The following is an 11,425-nucleotide window of genomic DNA, read 5'->3' on the forward strand; positions in this document are numbered from 1 at the left end:
CTTTTCGGCCCTAAGCACTCGTCTAACTGCCGGCAGCAGCAACAACAACAACAGCAGAGAGCAGAAGCCAGCAGGCAAGTGTTATTTACATAAACTTCTGGTGTACTTACAAACTTTCCAATCCATCGTTTTATGAGTAAATAAACTATTTGTACTAGTGTAGAAGTTTGGTATCATTTCAGGCATTATTAATGGGGTCATTTACGAGCTACATCACTGGATCCATTAGCCCCTGCGCTAAGCTATTCAGCTGATAACGCTACTCTACGCTAACTCTCCCAATGTTCGACCCAGGTGAAAAAAGCTTCTGGGGGGGTGTTTGGCTCGAGGTCATGGTGCAAAGGACCCTAGGGTGAAATTACTCTGAACCATCACTTTAACTATGTGTGGTCTCCCTTTTTTGTTGTGAATTTGAGCTGGTTCATGACAGTAACCAGACTGATCTCATAAAGTGGCGTATGTATGACACGCCAATTTGTATGCCATTTTGGCGTGTTATCAAGACGCATAATCGCTTTTTAGCGTGTTTATCAACGCCATTCGGGCGCCGTTGACCGACATTAGGTGTGAATTTTCGCCGTAGTGAGTAGTATGAAGGGACATAAGTCCTCAGAGGGGGTGGTGGATGGGTAAAACACAGGACTTACACCCAGGAGAGCTGGGATCATGTCCCGCGTGTGGTGTTTTTCAGCCGTTTTCTTTTTTTTTGTTTACATTATTTTTTTTTTATGCCTTCCCCAATGTTTCTTTCCTAAACCCAACCGTTTATTGTTTTCCTAAGCATGTGACGTTGGTCACCGTTGTGTTTTTGTCGTTTTTTTTGTGTTTTTGTCGGGGGGGTTTTGTGTTACTAAAGCCTTTCCCAATGTTCTTTTCCTAAACCCAACCTTTTTTTTTTTTCTTTTTCTTTTTTTACAAGCGTGTGACTCGCGATAGTACGTCACGTTCTCGCAATAACACTCAACGTGGCGACGCCACATGGTGTGTATGTTTACATCCGCTGTATACAGCGTAGACATACACGTGGATAGCTTAAAATGCGTACAGATAACACGCCATTTGGCCAAGTGGCGTGTATGTTTATGCAAAGTCATGATGCCATGTTGCAATATTGTATAGCCTATTAATCATTTTCCTTTGTGAAGCACTGTAGAAAGAGCCCTACAGTTTGATATTCTATTATTATTATATAGGCTAATGTTTATGATCTATATGGTGCAGGGGGTTTAATGGGAATCTGTGAAGCCTAATAAGATAACCATTTGCACCAATTTCTAAGTCAGCACTGCAGGCAGGACTTTCCAAACCAAAGCACCAAAGGTCGTGACATTAAGTCGACCACATTTGACATATACCCGGCTGATATTTTTGGCACATCCTGCTAGTGTTTTCGCACGACGGTTTCACTAAATGTTTGCAGGACATTATAGCAAAACACCATGATTGCAGATTATCACATATTGTAGGATGTTTTTAAATATTCATGTACCGGAACAGATGCTGCTGTTTTTCTGAAAATTGAGTTCTCTGTTAGTGCTTCCTTATGTTCGTTACATGTTTTATTTGCTTGTAGTGTCCTTGTGGCTGCTCATGTCATTTGTAAAGCAGGTTTCTTCTTATCTTTGGCTTACTAGTAGCATTCTTCCTCTTTGTTTTGGTTTCATCCCTTGTTTCCCTCTTCCAAGCTGTCATTGTAAAGACGATTGTGTTCCCAGTTGGCTTTCTTCAGTCTGTCTGAACTGACTTGACATGCTGCTGTGAAAGGCCTGGTACGACCCGGGGCGCGTGAGGTTACGTCTGCCTGAGAGTGACTGATGGGAGGACTGGGCCAGATAATGTTGCTGCCGGTGTTGGTGATGTAGTGCCGAACTGTGCACAGTTTACATGTGAGAAAATCCATAAATGAAGTGAAGAATTTACCACTGCCTGGCCTGAGGCAAGTGGATGATGGCCTTCGCTGTACGTCATATCCCCGCTTATTTATTGACCAGAAAGTGAAAGGGATCATTCATTTAGGTTAGAAGTATTTATTTGTTAATTCATACGCCTTAAAAGGTGTTTGTATCCTTTCTACAGAAGCTGTGATTCACATCATCATTGTCCCACAGGCTTCTTCATAGGGGTTGTGAGGCTCTGAAGACATTGCTACATTCATTAAGCAACTGTAAGAAATATAAATTATTTTATCTTTTGTAAAAAAACAAAAACTGATATCCAGTCTATTATAGTATATAGAGTTCATTCAATTATCTTTTTTCATGTGAAATTAGACAATTAATGAATTCATGAGTCTGTTTTCTTGACTACATTTTGGTAGTCCCCAAAGGTCGTTCCCAAAGGGAGCCAAAATTAGATAGGGTTAGTCCTTACTTGTATGAAGATGACTTGTCAACACTAAAATACTGATAATTCCTTCGAAAAACAAGAATAATTCCCCCTACACAAGTTTAAAAAATAACCAGGGTTGGGTAGTAATGTACAAATATAATAAATAAATAATAAAAATATAACTCTCTGAAAGGGACTATTCTGCCCAACAAATACTTTTACTTTAATACTTTACGCAGGGCTACATTTAGCTGTTTTTGTACTTTTACGTCAAATCTTGAATGCAGGACTGTTACTCGTAACAGAGTAGGCTATTTTTACTGAGCGGTATTGTTACTTTTACTTAAAGGGCAACAACATCTCAATTAAGAATTCCATTATGTTATTCCCATGGCCTAGGGAATAGCTACTTTTTCTCCAGAAATCAGAGAGGCTTAAACTTGTGATGTCATCAAGTATTTAGTCTGGAGACAGAGAAAATAATTGGGAGAGAGATTTTATGGACCCACAGACAGTTTTTTTTAAAGGTGCACAGGCATTCATTCTCCCTTGTGGGGGGAGGGGCTTAGGAGACCGTTTTGGGCTATAGCGGAAAGGGGGGAGGGACTGAGAAGTTGTCGATGTTCACATTTTTTGACTAAGTCCTGGATCTTCGCAATCCTACCTACGGCACCTTTAACCCAAATGAGCACTATCTTATTGTAGTGTTCTCAGGTGTGAAACCGATAATGTACCCATGTTCTCAGAACATTCCCCTGGGTGCTCTCTGTGTCATCTATAACATTTATCCAAATTCATTGTCTACGGCAGTGTCTCCCAAAGTGGGGTCCGGGGACCCCCAGGGGTCCTTGAGGGACTTCCAGGGGGTACACAGCAAAAAACAAGAATCATTCATAATCACTATAATTATATAGTGACATCTGAAAGCAAAACTCGGGTGGGGGTCTGTGGTCTAATTTGTGTCCCTTTAGGGGTCCTCAACGTGAAAATGTTTAGGATCCACTGGTCTATGCGGCGGCTCCAGACTTTATACTTGATGACAACACAATTTGAGATTTGAATTTTAGCACTTTAGTTTTGGGATGTTTTCTAATATAGACCATAGGAATAGCATGTATGAATTTTGAATATGGGAATAGTTAAAAGGTGAGGCCCTGCTTCCTCCACTGTCGATGAATGCTTGTTGTGATGTTTTCTTTATGTAACTTGTTCTCAGGTTTCTTGTGCAAAATGAGTCGTCCTATATAGATCAAACTTAACCACAACTACATCAAACAGTTACACATTTTCGTACCTAAAAGCTTCCTGCATGTCACTGCGCAGCTCCATTAAAGCAGCTGTAGACAAAGTCCCTACTGGTAACTGCCGCCCACATATGAAATATGACATTATGGGCCAATTTGTGCTGACAGGAAGAGGATTTTCTTTCTTTGAGGGTATTTTGACAGAAGCACTTGAGATTTTCCACTCAGGTAAAGACCGAGTAAACAGACTGTTCTCTGAAGTAGCAACCATGGCCTGGGAGGCACTTAACAAATCTTTGTGTCCATGAAATTTCAAGTGCAGGGAGAGTTTTTAGTCCAAAAATGTGGGTGATACAGCAGCCGGCATTTGGGCATATCTGACTAAAACTCCTCCTTCCCACTCCTTCCTCCTGTCATTTATTTCCATCCACAAACCTCCGCAAATACTCGTCCTTTCTGTCTTCTCATTGGCTTATTTCCACCTCCAACAAGTATTTAATATTTGCTTTACAAAGAGGGACTGTGCCAAATACAGTAAAACCATAAGAAAGTTTTATGTGGGAGAACCTTTTTGAATTTTTATATTCAAGCATGTTCTGACTCCCACACGTCCATCATATCGTCTCCCTCAGAGTTTCCTTTGTCCACTGTGGTCACATTATTTCAGATAGCAGGAATCTGTCCGTGATGTTTCACGGGAAGTTCATTTCAGTGGAAGCAGTAATGAGGTTTGAGAATAAATAAGTTCTGAAATGGTGTATTCAAATGTGGAGGGAACAGCTCTCTTATTTATGGTCCAATCTGAGTTATGAGTTGGAAGATGTCACAGGAATATTTTGGCGTTGACAAGATGGCGTTTTGGCTGTGGAAAGATGTGATTTTGGGCAAAAGTGATGAGGCAGGCTAGGTTGGTAGAAGTCCAGATATGTGAGGGCAGCAGGCAGCCGTCATGGTCGCTACGTCCAGACTCGCATCAAACAGCTTTAGCACATACATCTTAATGTTGTGGTTTTTTTACCTCACTCGTCTCGGACTAACATTTGGAAGGGAAGGAAAATGTGGGACATTTTTAAAGATTTTTTTTTAGTGTGTGTATTTGTGTATGCCTTTTGTGTCTAAACTGTAAAAACTAAACTTAAAAAAAAAACCTAATATGCAAAAGTGTGTGGCCTCAGTGTGACTACATCATATAAATCCCTGTGCTGTATCCATGCAAATCAAAACGCAGTCAATGTGCAGGGATGGCTGACACGCTTTGCATGAATTATGAGGGCTTGCTTAGGTTTTACCCACACAGCCGAGAGATTTGATAGACACTTGGAAGAAAACACCCAAATTACTTTATTCTTCTTTATCTTTCTTTCACTGCTGCATTCCCAATCCTGTAAACACAAGTTCTGTAGTTTGCAGTCAGAAGTGGGTTGCCCAGACCCCAGCTGAGGCGTACAGCGCCCTCTGTTGGGCATCACCGGCCACAACAGTTCAGAAATTTCACTCAAACGCTCCTGTTTGGCAGTGTGGACATTATTGTCTTCAGGGCTGCAAATAACCATGTTTTTTTTTTTTTTTTTTTTTTACTCTCGATTAATTAGTTTTCAAAATCAATTAATTAAAGAATGCTCTTTGTTTCTGATATGGTTATGGTTTCCACACGCACAAAAAACAATGAACTAATTAAAAATGACAAACTAAAAATCACATCTACTCATTCTCCCTTATTGAAAAAAATAAAATCAATCGCATTTAAAAAGTTTTACTGCTGGACATACCATGTCTCTCACTTAACTAAAAAGTTGAGTGTGTGTGTGTGTGTGTGTGTGTGTGTGTTGCATACTGGACCATTACGATGTTCAAACTGGGTGTGGTGAACTTACACGCCTTTAACTCTAAATGAAAGGCTAGCGCAGAGACACTTTCAGCCTCTGTGGTGTCAAACTCTGCACGTATACATCGTTCTGCACAGTAAGGGTCAAACATCCAACTCGAGTAACAAGAAGTAAATATATGTTTTTGAGTGGAGGGGGACTCAAATAATTGACAACATCAATGTCAGAAACTTAGTCCATCACAATATTTTAGAACCTAAAAGTGACCTATTGAAACTTTTTGTTTTGTCCGACTAACCCTCTACAGTAAAACCCAAAGATATTCAGTTTATTCTTTACACAAGACAAAGAAAAACAGCAAAACCAAACATTTGAGAAGCTGGAACCAGACAATGTTTTGCATTTTAATAATAGTAACCAAAATATTTTTTACTATACACTCATAGTATACTGTATTATATTTCATATTCTATTGTTGTACTATACTATATATTATACTATATTACATTTGACCTTTTATCATATTGTACATCCCATATATAGGTCATATATTTCTATATAAACACAAACTACAAGCTCCAAATGTTTAATTAATTAATCAATTAATATGGTTTTCATAGATCTTGTTTATGTCAGCTGTATTTCAAAGGTCAAGAATGAACTTTCAGTCTTAATTCTTAAGCCAACGTAGACAGGAAGTCCTGAAAGTGCTCTGAAAATTTTGAAATTCCAGCATCTATACAAATCCATCGCTGATGGGTTAAGGTTAGATGGTGTGACACAGAACAGCTAATAACGGACCCTGTGAAAAGATTGTATCTTTTTCCATGATAAAGTGCCAAATTGCCTATTATTTCCTAATGCAACACAGGCCAACATGAGGGTTTTAAGGCCACCTAGCATCCCTCGGCGTCCTCTAATCACACTATTTGAGAGCCATAAAGGCATCTAACAGGCTCTAAATGAGGGGCTGAAATGTTTAGCAATATTGTTTTACAAACTAATCTGTCTAATTAAGATATTATCCCCGCCAATCATGGAGACGACAGAGAGATCTCTATAGAAAGCCCCGTGAAGAGCTCAGGGCCTCATCAAAGAGAGATTCCTCATCTATTCTGGGAGCCGAGCTGCCAATCATCCCCTCATCAGGCTCACAGATTCATATCACAACAGCTGTTACATAACCACAGCTAATCCACAAGTAAGATGAATATACACACACACACATATATAAACACTCTGGTAGACAATAAAGGTCAGCAGCTGCCATACACACACACACACACACACTTTCTGTGGAGCCAAGAGAAACGGATAGACCAGGCCCTGAGATGGATCCAGTTCAAGCACCGGAGTGCAAATGGCCTACTTAGAGTTTAAACTGGGTAATTAGAAACCTAATCAGGGCTCACTTTCTCACCCCTGATGAAGATAATGAAATGCTCCTGTCCTCGTACGTGACACTCACACCGACACTGATTCACGGGGCCCAAAACAGCTGTCACCGCCTGTAAACACACCGCGCTATATCGGCAATATATCGTGACATACGAGAATAGATACGCTGACGCCAACTATCGATATTTTAATAAATAAAATAAAGCGCTCTGAATAGATTTCCCTGCTCCCAGCGTGGCTGCTTCATGGACGACGGAAACTTGAAGATGAGTTAACGAAGAGGAAGAGGTTCTTAGACAGCAGTTTGAGGATAATAACAGATGGCCCAGCTACATTTAAGTCCAAAGTGTGGACCCATAGTTGCTCTATAATTGCGTCATTTTAATTTACAGACTAAAAATCTTGTGCTGCAAACTATGTTTTCTAACAGTTTGGGCTTGCAGTGAATGAAGAGAAAACCTGCACTTAACCTTTTCACAGGCGTTTTGTATTCAGAGTTAAAGCGATATTGTGATGTATCATCCTAGGATTGTCTAGCAATATATTGATTATCGCAGAATTGCTGTATCGTGATATTATCAGTATTGTGAGCCATGTATCGTGTGTGACATATCGTAGTGTGAGATAGTCCCACACCTATTAATAAACATGTACAAACTTCCTCACATCCGCAAACCATCTAATAAATGTTTACTTTTTGCTTATAAATGCCAAACATGGTGACTTCACGTAAAGTTATACCGTTTAAAGAAACAAGTGTGTATTGTACATGACTATGTGTATGCACAGACACACACACTCGGTTGCCAGTTTATTAGGCAGGTGTGATTGCATCGCCTCCTGTCTGTCATGTCCCACTGCTGGAGAGCAGCAGCTGTTACTGAGCAGTGAGTAGTGGCGATACCGGTGTTACTGGGCTTTATGTAAATCCAAATATTTAGACTGTGTGCAGGAGATCAGGTATCTGCAGGACCATAATGAGTTTGTATCTGGACTGAACAGGAGATCATGGAGCGAGGACTCTGATGAAGAATGACTCAAACTGAACTAAACTCCTCCAAAAGCTTCTGAATGACACGTTCAGTCATTTCTTTTCACGTGGCCTCTTTTGAAATTGGCTCAGTGAAATATCAGCAGCTAAACATGGTGGTGGAGAAAGAAGATCTGTTTCTGATGTATATCGTCTTCTGCACACAAAGCATACATAAAGTCTCAGTCACAGTGAAAAAGAGACGCGCCCAAACATTTGAAAATTCTCACCGTTAAGCTTCGTTGATGCTGCAAGTTGTCGTTTAGTTCACCTCTGTGGTGCTAATGTTCACCTACTGATGAATTATTTGATCAACCAGGGACACAGGAAGGGATTTGGGCTGTCAAAATAAAGGTAGCTAATTGTTAACCAGCTAACCAATCAAAATAAAAAGACTTACCTTTACACAGAGACAAGTCACTTCTGCATGGAAAACAGCATCCACAGTATCCTTTTTTCACAGGGATAGCAAATGTGTCACATGCTGTACTTTGAGGAGTGTACTAATGCATGTTCATGTTTCAGTAAACAAGACAGAAATGTCCTATGTTTTTTTTTCTCCATGAGGCTATTATTCAGTACTGTCAGGAAAGAAAATCAGATCAGAAATCAGAATCTGCTTTAATGGCCAAGTAAGTGTGAAATCTGACATTCAGATCAGCTCTGTGTTTCACTCAGTGAAGGCAAAGGAGTGTTATCCTTTCTAAACAGCACAGGAGAGATTAATTCAGCGCCAAAAGCCATGTAGCCCCACAGAGCAGACAGACCCCCCCCAGCCCGCCCTGCACGCTGCTGCGTTCAGGTGCAGTCATTCAATTTAAAACAAAATGTACCTTCCAAGGTACAGTTGAGGCTGGATGCAATGAGGGAAACCTTGTGGACGTACGTTTTTGGTAACGTCCAGAAGCAGTTTCCGCAGCAGAGAGTACAAGGAGAATACATGTGCATGAGTTGCAGGATGGTTTGACTATATATTTTCCAAATATCACCATATTGCATTCAGTTTAACCTATACAAGAATACCTTTGTGGTTTTTGCACATTAGCGGCTATAATGGCATTGACAGGAAACCCTGTAACAAGACACTGCATCACAAAAGAAAGCAGCTATGACGTTGCAACTATTTTTGTCAGCATTTCATCAAAACAATCACTTCAAACATATCTGCAAAATCTTCCCTGGCAAAATTTTGGACTTTAATGTTTTTGTATTGTTTCTATTTTTACTTCTATTCTTATTTTTATTTTCATTTTTGTTGTATACATGCTACTTCTATGTATTAGTCTAGCTATCTGTCTGGATTTAACCTGCAGAGAATCTGAGAACACAAAGAACACAAAGAAAGCTGAAGGTGACGGACATCCGGCCAAAAATGAGGGACATCCGGCGGATCATCCGACGGCACCTGAACAATCCCCTAAATGAATTGTCGATATAGACTAATCTTCCTGTGACTTGCTCTGTGTGTTGACAGCAACATAAAACCGGAGTCAAGTTTCTTGTAGGCCTATGCGTTCACATAATTGGCCAGTAAAGCTGGTTCTGATTCATGTGTAGTAAACAGGAGGAAACTCATATTTCCGAGAGCCCCTGGACGCAGCGCGCCTCCCGCGGCCGGCAGACAGTTCCGCGGCCCGACACAGCAACATCACGGCGGACAGCTGGCAGAGAGCGGCGTGTTTTTTCTATGCGCTCTCAATAATACGGTGTTGGTTTACCAGCTCTGGGGGAATGTGGGCTCTCCCTTTGTAACGCTTAACCAGCGACTTAGTGCTCTTTGTCCGATTTATATTTTAATTATCTGCTAAACTGCGGCTGAGGGCCATGTGGGAAAGAGACGAGAAGTGACCCCAGCAGCTGTCAATCACCCAGCAAGGAGGGGGCCTTCATATTCATACACACGGTATTTAATGCAGCCTATAGGCTACACACACAATAAAAAAAAATTAAAAATCAGTTGTTACAGGCTTTTATTTCATTTGAAAACTACTTGGCCTACTACTGTGTAAAAATACTTAGTTACAAGTTAAAGTCCTGCATTCAAAATCTTACTCAAAGCATCAAAATATAATTTTTTTAGAATCATGTGGCCTATATTATTGGATTATAGTAGTGATGCATTAATGTGTTCATCACTTTAATATTGCAGCTGGTAAAGGTGGGGCTCATTTTAATTACTTTATATCCTGCTGGGTAGGCTACATCTATCCTATAATAGGCTACGTCATCATTTATTAGTTGATTTATATTTTGTAGCAATAATCTGAATCTGAAAAGTAACTAAAGCTGTCAGATGAATGTAGTAAGGTAGAGAGTACAATATTAACCTCGGCGATGTGGAGTTGAAGTGGGCCTATAAAGAAGCAGAAAATGGAAATACTCAAGTAGTGTACAAGTACCTCAAAATTGTACTTAAGTACAGTATTGAGTAAATGTACTTAGTTACATTCCACCACTAAATAATACTGGGTTTTCCCCCAAATCAGTAAAGTGGTGATAAAGTGAAGATAAGTCTAAATAAGTTTGCTTTTGACGCCATCTGTTGGTCAGGAAACCCAGCTGTGCAGAACACACTCCTGATACATGTTCTTCATTTTCTCACCTCTCATAATACCTTTTTAAGAAATGAATTCATAATAATATATTCATAATAATTCATGAATATATCTTACATTATGAATTCTTTTCTTGTTGTGACAAAGGACAATCTCCTCAGACAGGTCAAATTGGCTGTCTGAGAAGCAGCCAATCAGAAACGGTGCTCAAATGCTCTCGATTTGTCCATTCTACATGTTTGACAAAGTGTCTTATGTTGCTCCAAATCATATTTCCTCCTAAGAAAAAGATATACAAATCCTCCTTTTCCACTTAGTAATTGTACAATAATTCAGCTTGGAAAAATATTTATGTTTTTATATATATATATATATAATAAAGTGATTTCCAACATAAAAACAATACTGGCAGCTACAGTGGTGTAGTCTAATGTATTGTAGTGGGTATACTGTACTGTATATAAATATTGGCCAGAATCTGCATTTGGGGGAGTGGGGGGGAGGGCCATATCATAGTGGGGTGTCTGGGTGTCCTCCCCCAGGGAAGTTTTGAGCATCAACGACTTCATTTCCTTTATTCGGATACACTTTTATGCACTAATTCAGTGGTTCCCAACCTGGGGTCTGGGCACCCCCAGGGGGGGCGGCAAAGATCACAGGGAGGGCGTAAGTCTTTATCTGGTTTGAGTTTGAGGTAAAAAAAAATATTTGCACATGCTAAACAAATTATGATAATACACTAGAATATATAATGTATACAAAAGTCTGTATGAAAACTATATATTTTGTTGTATCCTCGTTTTTCCAGCTGCCACGGCATCACTATTTTATGAATGAAACATGGCGGAGAAAAGTAACAGTGCTGATAACTCCTCTGTATCAAAAAAGAAAGTAAGGCTCTATCTTGAGAGTTACCTCAACTTCGGTTTCGGGGGGGCTCAGCTTTTCTTAGACATGAGTGGGGGGGGGGCGCCAAGGAAAAAAGGTTGGGAACTACTGCACAAATTTACGGTGGAAATCCCTTTATTTAGCCTATGTGAAGAA

Source organism: Perca fluviatilis, chromosome 20 (genome assembly GCF_010015445.1).
Source record: "Perca fluviatilis chromosome 20, GENO_Pfluv_1.0, whole genome shotgun sequence".
Classification (NCBI taxonomy): Eukaryota; Metazoa; Chordata; class Actinopteri; order Perciformes; family Percidae; genus Perca; species Perca fluviatilis.